Source organism: Chamaea fasciata, unplaced genomic scaffold (assembly GCF_029207755.1).
Source record: "Chamaea fasciata isolate MVZ Bird 193981 ecotype frontalis unplaced genomic scaffold, bChaFas1.0.hap1 SCAF_2, whole genome shotgun sequence".
Classification (NCBI taxonomy): domain Eukaryota; kingdom Metazoa; phylum Chordata; class Aves; order Passeriformes; family Sylviidae; genus Chamaea; species Chamaea fasciata.
The window spans coordinates 93,696,571-93,716,179 of NW_027094087.1; positions in this window are offsets into that span (position 1 = coordinate 93,696,571).

The window sequence follows — 19,609 nt, forward strand, 5'->3', positions numbered from 1 at the left end:
AATTCTTATTAAAGCCTGAATAGTTTTTTTAATATGACTGTGACTAAAAGAGAAATTTTTGAAATGAGAAAATATCACCATCTGCTGTTAATGTCTAAAGAATGCTGCCAAGTTATATAAACTTTAGACCCCTTCTTTATTTGGCTTCATCAGCTGTCAAGAGGGGAAAACTAAATTGTCCTTAGCAGACTGCAACATTATTTTTTTTTCTATGGGTGGAAACAGCAAGAGGCAAATGACTTAATTCAAAACTGTGAAAACAACTAACATTTAAGTCTTGACAAAATTTGTGCATTTTCTATTCTTTTGTTTTTCATTTGCTGGACGGGAGGGGGGGGTAGGTTCTTTTTTGGTTGATTTTTCTGTTTGGGGTTTTTTCTTGTTTTTGTTGAGATCCTGGTTTTGTCACAGTAAGGCATTGCACACTGTTTTCTTGCCTGGAAGATCTGGACTTTTGATGCTGTTTCTTTCACAAAGACAGGAAGAAAACTCAGACTCATTACATGCCCTATGGGAATAATAGAGGAAGCACTTGTTTTCAGAAGCTTACTCAAGGCTCAAATAATTTAATCAACATATATTTAGGTGAGACATCAAAATAATTAGGGAGATATACTCAATTATGAGTTCTCAATTAACTACTTTAAGCAAAACTTAAGCCACAGGTTTTGCAGGGGATAACACAGTTATGTTAATATTCTAAATTCATACTAGCAGGCTCTTTAAACTCAGAAATAAAACTTAAAAAAAAAGAAAAGAAAAAAAGAAAAGGAGACAAATTTTATGATACATAACTTTTTCTTTTTTGTAATATAAATTAGGTACTAGATTCAGCGACAAAGGAGTTCATCCATATAAAACCCTTATGCCTATAGAGTTTTAAATATGTAAAAAAGTTCTAACTTGCTAAGAAAGAAAAAATAATACCCTTAATTCATCAAGGCAGGGAAAGACCTGGAAACACAAGGAAACAAGTTTAGAACATGCTGATCCACTTACCACCATATAATTACAAAGCCCCCTGTTTCTTCAAAGGAAAGCTGATTATCTTTTGCTTTATGTTCAATATTATATATTTTTTACAAAAAAAAAAAAAAAAAATTTAAGCTGTGGCCTTCTACTCTATACCCAGTTCTTCCTCTGCACAGAAACATGCAGGTAGAAACTCAGTCAAGGGCGAAAAATCAGTCTATGGTTGTACCAGCAAAATATTCAATATGAGAGTATAGCTAAACAGCATATTTCTCTACTTCTGAGTTTTTATTTCTTCTAACAACTCTGTTTGGCTTTGCTCTTTTACTTTTTTCACTTACTTAAAAGTATTTTTTCTCTAATTTTATCTAAGACGAAGAAACATAGTATCATCAAATATAGTATCATCAAGTAGAGCACAGAGTTGCGTAATGTAGGATTTTTAAGGTTACATTAACCCTAGGGAATGGTCTGAAGTTGTATTAGGGTAGATTTAGGTTGGGTATTAGAAAAAGGGTCTTAACCCGGAGGATGTTTGAGCACTGGAACAAGATCCCTAGGAAAGTGGTCATTGCACTAGCCTGTCAGACTTCAAGAAGTGTTTAGGCAGTACTGTCGAGCACGTAGTATGGGTCTTGGGAATGGTCCTGTGCAGTGCTGGGACTCAATGATCCTCCCGGGTCCCTTCCAACTCATCATATTCTGTGATTCTATGATTAACTACTCTAAAAATAATAGTTACTGTAGATGGAACTAGACATTGATCTTGTAATAACTTTTCAAGTAAAACCAATCTCAGATTGATTTTAGTTATTTCTATTGACATCTTTTCCACAGATGTTTGCTACCAAATGAGACCAAACATGATGAGATCAAAAAAGCATACAGATACATGTACATATGAAAAACAGCAGTGAGCAAATTTCAGTTACTGCTCTTAATGTTTGAGTCACTTAACCATTAAAAATTTCTTATACTCTTCAATTTCTAATAGGATTAGTTTTCTTAGTGGCACAGAATATGTAATTAAAATGTAACCATTTAAAAGTAGTTCCAAGATTAAATCAGACATTATGCATTTCACATTGCACGGAAATGGATAATAGGTGGTATATCCATTGACAGCGAGAATCAATATCTAATTTCCTACAGCACATTCCAGCAAGTCAGTAATATAAGAACCTGAGGCACTTATTTCAAAGAAAATCCCAAGTGTAGATTTTATAACAATCTGAAAATTCATTCTGAAAGTCATTTGCATATTTATTTTATAAAGATTCCCCTTTCTTTACCCTGGTAATATTTTTATTATTTTTCCTTGATGACTGTTTTCTGAAAGTTGCACTTAGCCTGGTAAGGATGGCAACTGTTTCCTCTGAAATCAGACTATTAAGATGTCTCTACTCAGTGTACAACTACATATTAATTTTAGAGAGTTAAGTCTTCAACACTTGTATTTTGCCTTCTGACTAATTCAAATAAGACTTTATTAAAGAGAAATCCACCCATGCAACACTACTATTAGTATATTTTTGGGCATGTTAAAACACACACTTAAGTTATCAAAGGAATGCAGTTGATATGGTAACAGGAGAGCAGGACTTGATGCAAACAAACCTCTGACACAATTCCGGGTTCTGTAGAGAGTTTCTTAACTTGCGCTACACTAAGTTGGAATTTTTGTGAGAATTTTTTTTTTTTTTTTAATGTTGTCAAATATCCATTTTGGAAAAAAACAAAGTGGTTTGGGTTTTTTTGGTTTTTTTTGAGCAGATAGTCTGCTCAGAATTTCTAACATTTTAGATCCAAAACTTGGTATTACACTTCCCAATCATGGAGGATCTTGTCAGTTTTCTTCTTTTACTCTCAGGTATTGCAGGAATCCGTGGCTCTCCCTTGATTCTGCAGCCAAATTGTCTTTGTGGTAACTAAACATTGAGAGGAAAAGAACTTGGGGAGACAGCCCCCAGGAATGCTCCAGGAAACTGATAAAAATATCACAGATACAGAGATTGGGTTAATCCACAAAAAAAAAAAAAAAAAAAAAAAAAAAAAAAAAAAAAAAAACCCACAAAAAAACCCCCCACAACTGTTGTAGTTTAGGAACAAAACTCTCTCTCCCCTGCTCCTATCCCCTAATGAGAGAAACAAAAGGTGGAGATTATGAGTTGGGATACAAACAATTACTGGTAACAATGAGATAAGAAACAGTAACAGTAACTATATCAATAACAAAGGTATACAAAATTAGGGAGATTTGCATTGAAAAAAAAATTGGTCACCAAGCCTGGACTGGCATGGCACAACCATGAGACAATGAACAAAATGGTGAACGCACCCTTAATGGTGACACTTTTCTTCCAAAAGCCATGGCGCCCTCTTTCCCATAAGTGAGAATCCCTTATTTCTTCCCCTAGTAGATGGTATAGAATAACAACATGTCCACAGGGCTCCAGGCTCTACACCCTCCTGGCTACTGATAAAAAGGAACTCTGTTGTGGCTGAAAACCACAACAGTTATGAAAAATAGTTTATTTTAATTGTATTATACGTTGTTCATCTCTGCAAACTGCTTTCTTTGAGAAGAAGCAAACAAAAAAAAAAGAAAAATTGTTTCTCATTAGAGGAGGAGGTCAATTAATCTTTTTCTGAACAGCAGAAAAGTATTTAAAATAAAACAAAAAAAGAAAAGATAGATTGGGGCTTTTTTCTGAACACAATCTGTATTTCTTAACAAAGAAGTGTCAGTTTCAGTAGAAATGGCAAATACTGGAGTCCTCTCTTTTAGTGTTACCTTATTTTATTTGTGTGATTTCCCATCTGGTATTCAATTATGTTAAAATATAAAATCTACCTCTGTCACTATGAATTTAGATTAAATGAATGTAATTGCCTTAAAAAATTTAAATGAATGCATAATGTCAGAGTATTGGCTCACTGTAAGACTTTTCTTCCTAAGACTTCTAAACTATGCATAACTGTGGTCATAAATTCTTTTTTTTCTTGCTCAATACTCTGTTCCTGTCATTCCTAGCCATATGAAAACCCCACAATTAGTCTACTTGTTATAAACTGTGTGGATTTAAGTCTGTGTCTTTTTCAACTGAAGAGTGTTCCTTTACAACAAGTTAATTTAATCAAAAAGAAGTGCCAAGAAAATGTCTCCTTCTTGCACTGTTATCTCAGTTAAGAAGTATTAATCTCTTGATTGCTTAGAATTGAATTAATCTAATGGGTCAATGCAATTGGTATGATTGTGTAGTCATACATTGGAAAAAACTTGCCAGTAACATGAATTCAATGGCCAGGTATGAAAACAAAATTAAAATACCCAAACAAAACTACAAAAACCCTAATACATGCTGTATTTCTCCTGAAGATTCTAGGTAGGACGCCACTGAAATAACTGTGGCTTGTTCTGTGTGAAGACTTTTAAAATACTAGATGAAAAACAAAGAAAACTCAAGTAAGATGATCGTGTAGCAAAAGAATTATATACAATTTATGTTGCAAAATACCAACCAACCAACCAAACAACCAACAAAAAAACATAAACCCTTGAAAGGATTATAATGTATTTGAACTTTGAAACTTACATTTCAGCTAATTACTTGAAAGTTTCATTGCAGCAAAAGAAAACTTAATCTATTTTATGTTCTAAAATTAATTCTATGTTTGAAGAGTTTAATTTTTAATATACTTCTCATTCTCACAGAAATCACTCTCTTTGGTCAGTTCAGGTCATATCTCCTCTGGGTTTGTCAGCAGTTCTACAGTGGCAGAACATGGGAAACTGAAAAGTCCTTGATTTAGGGTAAGCACTGCTCAGCCAAGACATCAACATTATCAACGTTCTATCAAGATTATTCTCAGCTAAATAAAAAAATACAGCACTATATAAGCTACTAAGAAGAAAATTAACTCTGTCAAAGGAAAAACCACTACAGGCATCCACAAAGTCCATAATGGAAGAACTAGGATCAAGATAACACAAATTTATAAGAACATAACTTTCCAATTTATTTGTCACATCTATCAACAGAGGCGTCCTGTTTTACGTACATTCTTATGATACAAAAAAAAAACCCGCCAAAAAAAACCCCCCAAAAACCCCACAAAACCCAAAAAAACCCAAAAAAACCCTGCGTCTTTAGCTGCTGTGTAAACTGAACTTCATTTATGCCTCAGGGATACCAATCTGTTGGCAAGGACAAGTAGGAATACCAATGCTCTGTTTTTCCTGGATCCCCACAATTGAGGAAAATGCAAGGAATTGACAAGGAGGAGAATGCAGGAGATTTGCCAATGCAAGGTGTTCCAGAGATGCAGTTAATGATCTCATCTTCTACATGTTGGCTACATGCCGTTAGGAGCAGCTCTGATGTCTCCCTGGGCAGAAAAAACAGGACATAATCCTTATGGGGAAATCCTGTTATCAAATTGCTTGAAAAACTGTAACCACAATGTTTTTCATGTGCTTTGTTCCTCTACAGCCCTTAAGTTTGAAATAAATCTGTCTTCCTCTAATATAAATTATCAATTTCTGTGTAACATACTCCCAGTTATGGATTTTAGACACAAATTTATTTATTGTTTTCTTAGTCAGGAACTAGTCTGTTTCAAAATTAACAACTAACCATGTTAATTTTATTGCTCTCAAAGTTGATCTCTAGGCCAATTTATTATTGTTTAATGGGTTTGAAGCATATATTTAGTTGGGAACTGGAGCTCTTTTTATGAACTGGAGTAATTAATTTGAGATACCCTTAGGGTTTTATCTCTTGCAGTACACTATAACTATAGATTTCAAAAGAATTGCATCTATTGGAGCAAAATGCCTAAGAGAATTGTGTACAAACAAACAAGCCTTTCTTCTCTGCATCCCTACTTCTTTTTTTATTCATGATGCATTATATTTTTTGAGAAAATAACATTTATTCAGTGGTCAGGGTTATCTATGAAGTATAATGCTACTGTCAAATTTCATGCTGCTACTAGATAATTCAAATTGTTTGTGAGCAGGTCTTCATCAAGCCTCCTTTCATCTTTCTCATTTCACCCTATGAAAACAAAAGTATAGCCATCATGCTAACTCAGGACTAAACCTAGTGTTCCTTGAGAACTCTGACTTACTCCCAATTTTTTTTTTTTTTTTGCCAAAGTTTTGACTAAATTAAAATTGCTATGAAATTTTATTGTTTTCCAAAATAGTATTTTTTCTGGGTGTATTTAAATCAATTACTCTTTCTCAAGTTATTAAATGCAGCTGCTTTTCTACGAGCCCTTTATTTCCCTTCCCCCTCCTTGCTTCTTCTTTTCCCTTTCCTATGTCTTTTTGTGTTAATTTTCTATTTTTTTCTCTTTTTTTTTTTTTTTATCTGGAGGTACAAAGATACAGGATAAGAGTCTCAAAATACAAATTGTTATGAAAGCCCATGTTATCTAATTCACTCTGTATTGGGAAAAGTTAGAATCTAAAATGTAGCATGAAGTGGTCCAAACCAAGTTTCAATCAACACAAAAATAACTGCTCTTTCAGTGTCCCCAAAAAACTGCTCAATCCAATATTTTGGACACTCTAAAGAACTCAAAAGCTATCTAGTCTAGGAAAACAGGCAATTGGACTTGATTAAAATGGCATCATTCAGCCAGCAGATTTCAAAGTTCTGGACAAATCTAATAAAAAATACTTTTTTCCTGTTTTTATTCTCTTTAACAGTAAAAAGTTGATTGTAGGAGGAAAAAAGAACCTATTTTCTTTGAAATGATAGGTAAGTACTATATGCAAAAAGGAAGCAGGTTGTACCATGTTGCTGTTGCTGTTCTTAGTTCATTAATTGGCATCTCATGCTTTTCAGAAGACTGAATTGATTTTTTAAATTCTTCTCAATGTATTTTTTTTCCTATTTAATCAGATGGGAGTGGGGGGTGTCAAAATAGTCTGCAAGTGTTAGAAAATACACAAAATATGTAAAATTTATAGATAAGGTAGGTGAAAATTTAAATGTCCAGATGTATGAATGAAATGGAACTTATTGGCCTGAATCTAAGTATCTACAAATGCGCTGACAGTTCAGTAAAATACAAGCCGTTTTTTTGCTGTGCTTTGTTTTGGGGGATTTTGTTGTTTGAGGTTTTTTTTTTTTCCCCTTCACAATAAGCCTGGAGGAATAAGGACTGTTGTCCTGTGGTGAGGACAATTCCTTCAGTATAGGAAGAGAAAATGAGGAAAAATTCAAGCTAAAATGAGGCTTGAGAATGTCTGCAACATCTCTATAGAACTTTAAATGCATCAGCAGTTACTTGTCTTGGAAATATAAATGTAACATCAATACAACATAGTTCAAATTCTGTGTCCTAATTGATTGCAAAATATCTCTTCATATTAGAGTGCATAGAAATTATGAAATATTATGTTAGACATTAAAATATTTTGAGGTATGATCATCTAAGTTTAAGAGTAAACCTAGCCTTAAAAATCTACTGGTAGTTGATCTTAAAATTAGCATAAAATTATTGGTTATTTTCTGCACACAATTATATAGCAATTATTTGGTCTCTGTATCATGCCTGAATTTTATTACTAGTTTTAATCTGAATACCTTTAGGATATTTTCAAGATGGGAAGTCTTTGAGAGCTTGAACAGAGTGTACATGTTATACATGTACTTACATATATACATTGTGCTATCTGTGTTAACTCTAGGAACCTCATGCTTGTCAGAATAATCTATCAAAAGTTTTTTGAGTTCAGTTCACTCCTGCTTTAATTTGATTGTTTAATCATCTAAATCTCTTACTACATCTGAAATGAGTTTCTTGAATAAATCAGAACTTCTGAAATTCCATGTTTAATAGTGAGTAGTAAGTGATGATCTAACAGCCTTGATACTCTTATAATGTAACATGTAACAGAAGTGCTTTAAAAAACATAGTAAGAGAATAAAGCTCTCATCTGTTTTTAAGGTTAAATAATTTCACTGCTTTCCTTTACTATTTTTTCTTCCTATTTCGTATTTGCTGTTTTCAGCTTGGGTGAATTCACCCTTCCACGACTGGTGCAAGGTGTCATTCACCTCATTATGTATGCTGCTATATCCTTTACCTTGAGCATAATGCTACTTTGGGAGCATACAGAGGTTAAATTTTGCATTCTTTGACAGAGATATCTGTGAAGAGATCTTACTCCATTCACCACCCTTCAGTGTACAGAATTCACAGGATGACAGTGAATTGCTGGTATTAGATGAGGATTCTTTGTCAGTCTTTGAGGTACAAAAGGTGCAGGGACTCTAGTATGCTTACTGAACTGCACTGAGTTTTCCTGAAAAGAAAAAATGGATACATCCATTATTTATTTTTCTCACACTGTACTCCAGCTGAGCAACTCTTCAAATTAGCTGATATTCCACCAAGTGCTACAGTGAGATATTTGATCTTATTTGATCATATGGTTTGCATATGTTCTGTCATGCCTTTGTTTTGTATTAAGTAGAAGATACTGAAATAGGTAGAAGACAGTTAGAGGAAAAACAGGAAAAATTGCATTTGTTTCGTCTTTGCTGAAAGCAGAGTAAGGAAACCCCAGCCCCTGAAACTGCAAAATAAAAGAATTACAATGCAGACAAAAAAAGACTGCAGAAAGCTTATATGTGGTAATTCATTGGATGTAAAGCAGACTAAGTAAGCATCAAAATATCACAAAGTAACAAACGGAAAAAAATCAAACCCAAACTAATCAAACCAAACCTATGCTCCTTAAATAAGCGTAAGAGAAAAATAGCTAAAATTAAATTAATTTTAAAATTTGGATCCAGATCAAGAAATGTAGAACTGCTTGAAAATCTTATTAAAAGCTCTTCTCTGGCCTGCATACAAAGGATCTCTGTGTTCAACATATGAAACTTTCACATCCAACCTTATTTAGTAGAATATGATGAAAGGAGAATTGTCATAAAATCATAAAATATCTTGTGTAGAGAGGAACTCTAAAGATCATCTAACTCCAACTCCCCTGTCAAAAAGAGCAGGGACACCTTCCACTAAATCACCCAGGTATGGCTCCATTCACTACAAACCCTTGAGCCATGACCTTCCTCCAGTCTCCACTCAGTGCCTGGTGAACCTGCTCATCCCACTGTTGGATAACTTCTCCAGAAGGATGCTGAAAGGAACAGTATCAAACATCTTACTCAAATGCAGAGAAACTACATCCACTGTGTTCCCTCCATCCAATAGGTGGGTGACTTTATCATAAAAGAGTGTTGAATTATTTTAAAAGGACTTTCCCTTTGGAACCAACAATGACTGTGCCTGGTGATTGCATTATTCTTTAAATGATTTCCAGGAGCACCCAGTATAACACTTTCCATAATTTTTCCGAAAATAAAGTTAAAATAACAGGTCTATAGTTACCTGAGTCTTCCCTTATGCTTTTTTTGTGTATTGCAATAGCATTGTCCAGTTTGCAGGGACTTACACAGAGTTCCAGGAACTCTGATAGATGATTGAGAGGGGTTTACCTTACTAACTCCACTAGGGGTAACACCTACTAGCTCCACACCCTCCAACACTGTGGGATGAGCCCCATTGGGCCGTCTGGTATTGTGAATATTGAGCTGATAAAGCTGCTCCCTTACAATTCCAGCACCCACAAAAGGAAAGCTGCTGTTTGCTCACAGTGGAACCACACTCGTCTATCAGCATAGTTAAAGACTGAGGCAAAAAAGGCATTGAATGCCCCCACTTTTTCTTCATCAGTCAGATGACCATCTTCATTGAGATAGGTCAAAATTTATTTATGTCAGTGCACAGACTTGATATATATTTTAAAGATAGGAGACAATTACTTAAAATTTTATATTATTTCTTGTCTGTTATTTCAATTTTGATGAAGCAAAATGTATAGCCAGACCTCCTTAACTGTTTCCAGAGGTATGATTATATTGGTAGATGGAAGAGAAATTGTAACAGCTTTCTTTTCTGACAGAAATTCTCCCAGAACTGCCAAACTGTAAATAGGTACATGGTCATTTCAGCTAAAAATTCAGAAGGCTGTCAAATACACGGTTATCTACATCACTGACTTCTGAACTACTGACTCATTACAGTTAGAGCACAGCAGTTTCTATGTTCAATTTCTTATTTTGTCTTTGACCTTTACCTGGTGTTCCAGAACTAAGAAAAGAAAAAGAAAACAAAAAGGGTTTCTCAAACCCTTTCCTAAGAGTATTCTCAGTCTAGGTATATGATGAAGTTAGATAGTCAGTTGATACAAACCTTTACAGCTCAATTTACTTACTGAATCTTTGGGTTTTTTTCTACACCTGGAGACAAAGTATGATAATTTGGACAGGTATGTATCATCCAACAAACCTCAAAGAAATGCATTTGTGCAGTAAAGTTTGTCAGTGAATTTAACCACCTGGATTGTGCAAATAAGGGTACAAATAGGCATATGCAGTAATTTGCAACAAGGAGAAATTTATTTTAAAGAAAAGGCCTACATGTTATACTACTCGGACTTGTAAAATTGGTGTTATGGTGTATATTATATGTCTTATTTTTGCAGTGTTTTTCTTGAGAATCAGTAGGGTATACAATAGTAGTGTATGAAGATTCTTCCCACTCACTTTCTTGCCCTTTTTTAAAGATTCAAACCTCTTTTATATTCAGCCTGAATGTCTGCTTCTAATACTGTTCTAGAGCACAACAATTTACAGGGAATTGAAAAAGCAATTTTCTTTGGACAGCTAGCTATTCTCCCTTATTTTCACCTGCCAAACTCTTTTCTATGAATGTTGACTCAATCAGATAAAATGCAGGCTTTAAAGATGTTTGATTAGCTGCCTGGCTTACCTTTAGCTACTCACTTTGCATGTAAAATATCTATATCTCCACCATTCTTCACTTTCCACTCTTCACTGGCAGAGCTTTCCCAAAAGTTGCACAGACCACTGTGGGCATGAGCTAAGACAATAAACACTTTTCACATATGGATTGTTATCACCTTCTAATTTATTAAGTGAAATAAGAATTCAGCAATAGCAAAATACTATGTGCATTATTTAAAATTCACAGCTTTATTTTTTAAAAGTTAGTTCAGTTCTTAACATCAATTCATTTCAAATCACTACAATAATTACTGAAGAAAAACCTTTACATATTTCTTCTGGTGTACTACCACATACTTCCCAACAAAGGAAAGCTGAGTGATATGTAACTTATTTCATAAAATTCAGTTCCCATACACTTAAGGATTTTGCCATCATGAAGTACACTGAATGGTCTCTCATCTTGTAAACAGTTCTCATGATCTCAGTGGAATGGCTCAATCAAGTAGTCTGTTGAAAATACAGGAATAGATGAGTCACAAATTTTTACATGGAGTATAACAGAAAATTGAGGATCTCAATAGCTCTAGAATGTTGCCTAATTTTTATAGCGTTAATTGGAAAAAAAATATTACCTGCTTGTATTCTTAGCTGGAATAATTTTTAAAATTCTGAAAAATCATTTCAAGCTTATAGAATGTGGGCAAGCTGTTAATGTGAAAATTATGAATTTGAACTTGTGTATATATGATTGCAATTGGACATGTTTTAGACACTGAAAGATAAGTTTCCGTCAGATGAAAGAAGAATTAAAATTCACTAGATAACTGAAGGACCTAAGAAGCTAATAAACTAAAATTTAGTTAAATAAAATTAAATTTTACGACCCAACTTAAAGTAATTGTGCTCTGTCTAGGACCTGCTTTTAGTGTCTAGAATACTATATCAATATACATATTCAAATTGGTTTTGTAAAACTGCTATACATTCATTCAAAGCATTGCCTTACTGCTTCCCTGTGCTTTATGACAGTTAATATGCATCTTTTCCTGCCCTCTGCATCACTTCTAGTGCCCCAATATAGTTACATTTTTTATCTTTAGAGTAATTTGAAAAAGAAAGAAAAGGTATGTTGCAACTGCCAGTGTAAGCTGACAGAAAATAACTGAGATTTCATAAGAAAATCTCAGAGATTCTATGGAGCATACATTTCTTTTACTTAATCAATAAATACTTCTGATACAGTTTGTATTGCAGAAGAGAAAAAAAAGAGTTAAATTCCTGTCATAAGCCTATTTTAAACTCCACTTTTATGGCTTCACTTTGCCTGCATGGAGTGGTGTAAAACACACTAAAGATTAGAAAGCTAGTTGCAAACTTAAATTTGTCAAACTGAATATTTTTCCACTTGTTCCTGGATCCTGAATAAGTCCAGCACATCTACTCCAATTTTAATTTCACGTAATTTATTTTTGCCCATTCTTGGTATTTCAGATGAGAGATATCATATTGCCTCTTCGCTATCATTTCTCTAATGTCAAAACTGATGTCCTTTTAGATTTTTGTTTTTCTATTTTTTTCTTTTTCCACTGACTACTTTTACTGGATTTCTCTGTAGGCATTTCAGACTTTCTGGAATGTGTGGGAATAAGAAAAGCCATGGATTTTCAGATGCAGTTTCACTATTACCTTATATATATAATTAATACTACTGCATTTTAACCATGTCATAGTACGTTTACTCTAGAATAAAATTTCCCACTCCATGTGACCAAAAACACAAGTAGTTTTGTAGTTTGTTCCTCTGTCTCTCTCTGTTTATCTGCATCTCTCTGGTTAGCTACAGATTGTCTGTTTAATGCTATGACTTGCTTAATTTATGCTGAAATAACTCTGCCATGAATATATGGTTTTCATCTCAGGTAATCCAAAACACACCTAAGATTTTCCCCCCAGATTTAAAGGTCAGATTTTGTATTATTCACTCTAAATCAGAAACTGTAACTTTTTAAATGCGAGTGTTGTTTTCAAAGTGCCCTCTTTGATACCAATTTCCACATGATCCTATGTGGAATATGCTCTCCTAAAACACTAACATTCAAGAAGACTGTATGATTTATGTGAGTTAGATAAATCAAAAAGAGTTATCAGACCATTAACTTGCAGGTATCTTGTTAATTAAGTTCCCTTGATAAGAAGAAGATAAATTAATTTCAAAAGCTGAATTTTGTCTCTTCCTTAGCTGGCATCTTAAGGAGACCATTTGAAATTGTTTTTATAATACACCCTTCAAGACAGTAAACAGTATTCTTATCATAGACACTTTTGTTGGAGCAAGGCAGTTAGGATTCATAATGGACAATGGACGTGTAAATGTGTGTTTCACTACATCACATTATTTCTGAAGCAATTCCATATGATTTGTAGCTATATATAGAGTGAGAGAAAGAGTGGGTCGTTGTTAAAAAATACTACAGCTTTCATATTGCTGTAGTTTGTGCCAGAACACTTTCACTAGATTTCATTTAGACACTTTTAGGGGATTCTCCTTTTTATTGCACAATTTAATCTTACATTATTTTTTTCATCAATATAGTTTCTTACTAGAAGCCAACCAAAACTGTCCTCCAGCTAAATTGATTGTGTGAGGGTGAAGCAAAAGGGTCAAAGCTACCAGTTGTACCTGAATCATAGCAATACTTTACAAAGCTTTTTGATTTTCTGCTGGAAGTTGAACACAAGTTCAAAAACAAAGAAACAAAAAATTGCACTTGACTGTCTTGTAAAAGGATAACGAAACCAAACTATGTGTCTGTGAGTGCCTAGCACTTTGCATAATATGCTAGATAAATGATTTTTGCTTTTGGTTAGGTTTGTTGTTCTCTTGTTCTCTTGTTCATTTGGGTTTTTTCCCTTTAGGGGCTATCTAAATAGATGCATTAAATTATGTCAGAGATAAAACTATGGCTATTGTGTTTCTAGAAATATTTTTCAGTAGAGTTGGCATGAAAGTAGCAGTATATTTCTGTGGAATTTCTGTTCCATCTTTATGTTCATTCCATCATTATTTGCTTTGAAAACTATATAGCTATTGGAATAAGAGTGAAAAAGATTAATCTGCTCATGCATGAAAGTGTCAGAATTTAGCCTTCCTCTGTTTTCAGGACTTCTGTGGCGGCATTTTCTTTTTTACCTTTCAGAGGATAATTCTGTGATAGGTATGCAAAAAACTAATTTTTGATTTTAGGAGGCTGTTTCAAGAGTTACCTGCAGATAAGCTATGCAAAGTCTGTTGAAATCAACAAAATACCAGAAATTCATAAGAACCTGATGTAGGTCTCTGTGGTTGGGAATGAAAATAATGGGGTTTTCTCCATTTTCTTTGTATTTCTTCTGTTTGTTTAGAGTTGGTTTTGGTTGTGTTTTGGTTTTGTTTGTTTGTGGGGTTTTTTTGAGAGAGTTAGGGTGGTGTTTTTTTTATTATTTTTATTTATTTATTTATTTATTTATTTTTATTTGGTTGTTTTGCTGTGTTTTCTTTTCCTGGGTTTTTTAAGAGAATAGCCTGACTACTAGAAATATATCTCCTACTCCTTACACAGTGCTGTCTGATTTAAGACAATTTTACATGTCCTGTTTTATCAGAAGGCCTAATTTATTTAAAAAAAAAAATCCCAACACCTAACCTCCTGATGTCTGGTAGTGGGTTCAACTTCTCCACAGAGGACAGTATGTGGCAAATTTGTCATGAAAACTTTGATAACATTGGGATCATTTAGCTACTGCTGGAAAGTTCTTGCATAGTGATGAGGTATTTAAGCCTGGAGAAGGGCCCAGGGAGGCCTTTTAACAATACCTAAAGATCGTACTTCAATGCCTAAGGGAGGCCTACTAGACAGTTGAAGAGAAACTTCGCATAAGGGTGCACAGTGACAGAACAAAGTATGGTGGCTTTAAATTGAAAGAGGCCAGGTTTCGATTAGAGTTCAGAAAGAAATTCTTCACGGTGAGCATGGTGAGATGCTGGAACTGGGTTGCCAGAAAACGTGTGGATACCCCATGCCTTGCAGAGTTCAAGGCCAGCTTGGATGGAGATCTCGGCCTGGTCTAGTGGAAGGTATCCCTGCCCTTGGTAGGGAAGTTGGAGCTAGGTGATCTTTAAAGTTACTTCCAACCCAAAGCATTCTATGATCCTATGGTTCTTTCTTGCCTTTCATGATACCCTGTCAGTGAGTAGACTGGGGACACACACAGCAGGAACCATTTATTCAACTGACCAATAGGATTTTCCATACCATACAACTTTGTGCTCATCATTACTAATGGAGAAATAATAAGAAAATGGAATTCACACTTCATGGCATTTGTCTTGCTAAGTAACTGCTGTGTATGATAGAGCCCAACTTTCCTGGAGATGGCCAAACATCTCTGTGGATAGGAAGCAGTGAATGAGTTCCTTGTTTTGCATTGTTTGGGCAGATTTTTGGTTTACCTATTAACCTGCCTATATCTTAATCCCCAAGGATTTTTGTTTTAACCCTTCTGATTCTCTTCCCGATTCCACCAAAAGGAAGCAAGTGTCTGAGCTGCCCACCAGGGTTAAATCATGACAAGTAAAAAAATACACAATATGAATTAAAATTAGCTTGAAATTTTCACCTTTATTTCACTTTGGAAGCAAAGGTAATATTTGAGAACATGCTTTGCCACCAGAAATTCACCCAAAATTAGGATGGAGAATGCAGGACAAGATTCTACTTCTCTCTTGAACATTCTTGCCACATAAACTTCCTAAGTGCTTCCTCCTGTTGTGTATTTCTCTTGCAATCTTATCTGTTTTTCAGCTGACATCTCTTTCCATTACAGACACTAAAGAGATTGTTACTCTTCATTGTCAGAAGACACCAAGATGTTAAGAGATCTCTCCTGATAAGAATCCTGAAGGCAGCACAGTTCAGAATAATGGACAATTGAGAGAAAACAGAAGAAAGGTCTTGAAGGCTAATGTATCTAAAGCAGGGAAATACAATTTTTCCACTCATGAGAGTTCAATTCCAATCGTGAGAAATTGAATGTATTTTTGTCTTTTTTAAACCTTTAAAAAATCTACATTAAAATAAAAATCTTTCTTTATTCTATGTATACTTTATTGCCATATAGTAGCATTAATAATAGTAGAATTCAATTAACAGTCATATGTTTATGTTTAAGAGCTGAGAAAAGTTGATGAACCAAAATTATCACATCCTTTGGTTTCTGCTGGTTGAGTTTATGAATGATATACTCTAGTTACAAAGTTGGTTTTATGAAGAGTGTTAGAGGGAACCTTAAGGTTATAATCAAGATATCCGTTGCATTCAAATTTTTCAATACCATTTGTGCTTCCCCAGTTGCTACTGGATGAGAAGAAGAGCATGGCTCTAGAGTTTTTCAGGAAAAGGTATTGGTGTTGAGTATTAGGAACATGCATCATAAGGCACAGATAATTTTTCTTTTGGAAGAACTTTCTAGGGTTCTGGTCTGATGGCCAACTGGACCAGTCTGGTTGAATTTAGGAGTTCCCAACGCAAAGAAGCATATGAAGATATTTAGAACTGTCTAAAGAACAGTTAATTTCTTTAAAATGTTTAAGTTTTGGTGTTCCATCCCTAAAAAGTGTTCAAGGCAAGGTTAGATGGGCTTTGAGCAGTCTGGTCTCCTGAAAGGTGTTCCTGCCCAGGGCAGCAAGATTGGAACTAGATGATCTCTATGGTCACTTCCAACCCAGGTCATTCTATGATTTTGTGGTTCTATGATGCTATGAAGACCTAGAAAAGGAAGGGACATAATTTAATATACGCTTACCTGAGAAAACTCCTCAGGGACTCTCATCAGACCAGGGAATGAAGCCAGCCTGAAAGATAACTCTGGGTGAAAATGGGCTGCCTTACATTTTGACAGTACCCGAGAGTCATCTTATCTTATGGTAATGTTTAGCATGAATCAGATTAAGTCTGCTGTCAGAGTTCATTCTTCTGTCCTTATCCACAAAAGGAACCCCTGAGCGACTGACTGAAACCCAAGTGTCTACAAAAAAAATCCCTAAATTTAGTTGAAACAAATCTTCAAAGACTAAAGTTAAGTTATTTAAATTCCTGTAACACACAGTGGGAAAATCCTCTTGAGGTAATTGTATAGGACTCCAACCTGAAAAAATGTGCAGAAAACAAATACACTTTAAATTATCAAATTCTAATCACCTTATTCCTATTATTATTTTCTAACGTTGATTGTAGTGCAGTTTTCAGGGTGAATTTGTTATTTTGCATTTTAAAGAAGTGTTGCAGAAAGTAAGGAAAATTAACAATTAACAGTTATGTGGTGTTTCTGCGACTGAACCAATTTTATCAAAGCTGAAGTGGATATAAGTGGGTTATCCTAAAGAAACTTTTGTATGCTTTTTATATTGTCTGAATCATGACTCCATGCAAGGAAAAATGTTGAGAAATATCAAGGTTATAGCTGAAATTTTGAGACACTAATTATATATTCTAGCCTATTTTATTGCAGTCTAAAATGTGATAGGTGGTGTTCTGTCCTAGTGTTTTTTAGTTGAGAGTTTTATACCAAGTTTCTCTTTCCACAAGCTTGCACTCCCTTAGTAAGCTTTATTTATTAAGAATACAGTGTGAAATTAATTAGTTTTTCCACCTTACCAACTTAGAGATTATGCTGGTAAAATTTCTTGATTGTAAGAAGAAACCCTAGGTGTCTCGTCAATTTTTTTTTTTTTTTTGGCTGCCAAGGCAACAAGAAGAAGACTTGGAGTTGGCAGCATGATTACATCAGCTCATATCAAAAAACTGCTATATCAAGTGCAAATTAACATGCTTGTAGTCTGCTTTGTATGTGGTGAATAACTACATTAAATCAATCTCAGCTGTCTGTCAAAGTCAAATTTATTAAAGCACAACACTGAAACTGAGCTGAATTTTTGAAATCAATATGACTGATGGCTAACAGCATGAGGTTTACACCTGCATTTACATTTTGAAGGACTGACCTTTTCCACCGTCTTTGATTTTTCTTTAATGGGCACCCTTCCGAAACTTGGAAAGAAAGAATGAATGGCTTCTTAACATTATAGAAGCAATACAAACACTGTGCTGTTTCTTCCAGAATTATATAAACCACAAATGAAAGCAGAAACATAAAACAGCAGAAATAAATTCCCCATTTCTCAACCTGTCAGCTACATAAAAAAGGCCTATTAAAACAGAGTAAGTGGCATACACAAGGGCAGCTGCTGCTACAGGAAAACTTCATTGCAAGTATGCAGTAAGTCAGAGACATTCTATTTTTATTAATTTAGAAATATATCCAGAAACCCTGCCAGATCAATCAAACTGACTTTCTAACCCATGACTTCCAAGCAACTCTATCTTGTTGGCTCCAAAATGCCGTAAGATTATTTGACTAAGAGCTGACTTTTCTTCAGTGCTTGAATATTTAACAGAAAGAATGTTTCATAGCTTGGAAAAGATTATCTTTTAAAAAATTAAAAAGCTTCTGTATTTTTTTAATGTTTTGAAAATATCAGCCACTCAAAGTAGAATTGTGTGTTTCCATTAGATTATTTTTTCTTCCCACAGATTATTCTGCTGTGGAATTCTAAAGAAAATAATTATCTCAAGTCATTTATGTCTCTTTATTAAGCATTAGGAAAAGGGAAGCAGTAACAACTCATGGAAAACAAAAAATTGAAACTTCCCATGGTTAAGAAAGACATACAAGTCTGGACCTTGTAATGATGTAGCTATAGGACATCATATTTTATTTAGTTGTGCAACATTCAGGAATTTTTGCCCCAAGATATGATCCTGCTTCTGCAGTAGTTGTCAACACTTCATATTGGAATAGAGTAGCGGTTAAATGTACATCTAATTAAAACATTTCAGATAGAGGAAACAACAGTGTAAAAAAAAATTTGAATAACTAGATTGCTATGATGGCTCTCAGGAAACTACAGAAACTATGTTAATTGGTTTTTTTAAATTGAAAATAGAATAATTTTTCTTACTGTCATCTTGGAGTTTATTTTAGATATAACAGAAAGTTGAACAATATTCTCAAGGCTTATTGACAAAATATTTACTTGATGCTTTAATTTATTTAACCATGAATCCAACATACAAGAAATAATGTGTAGTCTTTTTCACATTGCTTAAAAAATATGGTGTTCTGGTTTTGAAGTAGCTAAATTGGGGAGTATAAAGAAAAAATATAAAATAATCCCACATTTATTAAATTACAATGGAAATATTCTAAACAGAATTTATATAATATTAAGCAGAAGTAATTTGTCCTTTCTGTTATTATATACTTTCTTCCTAAAATGTTTACTAATTTGTATCAACCAAAGAAAATTTAAGTTTATAATAAAAAGCAGAAATAAAATAGAAACTTTTTCATTATTTTCATTTGTAAAGCCCTACTGTAAATGAGTAATACTTAGGGGAAAAAATATTAATTGAACCTAAACAATGTACTAAAAAATACCACACTCATAAGAATTTTGCAATTTTGTAAATGGTTCCAGGCAGTTCTGCATGAATAAGGGGACTGAACAAGTTGTCCCCTTAATGTCTCTTCCAACCTCTGACATGTTATATTGATAAAACTGTTTTTTGTTGTTGTTTTTTGTTGTTGTTGTTGTTGCTTTTGTCTTTTGGTTTTGGTTATGTTTTTGTTTTTGTTTTTGTTTTTTAAATTTGCTGTGGCTATCCGCTGAGGGAAAAGAAATAATCTCATGTGATCTAGATAGA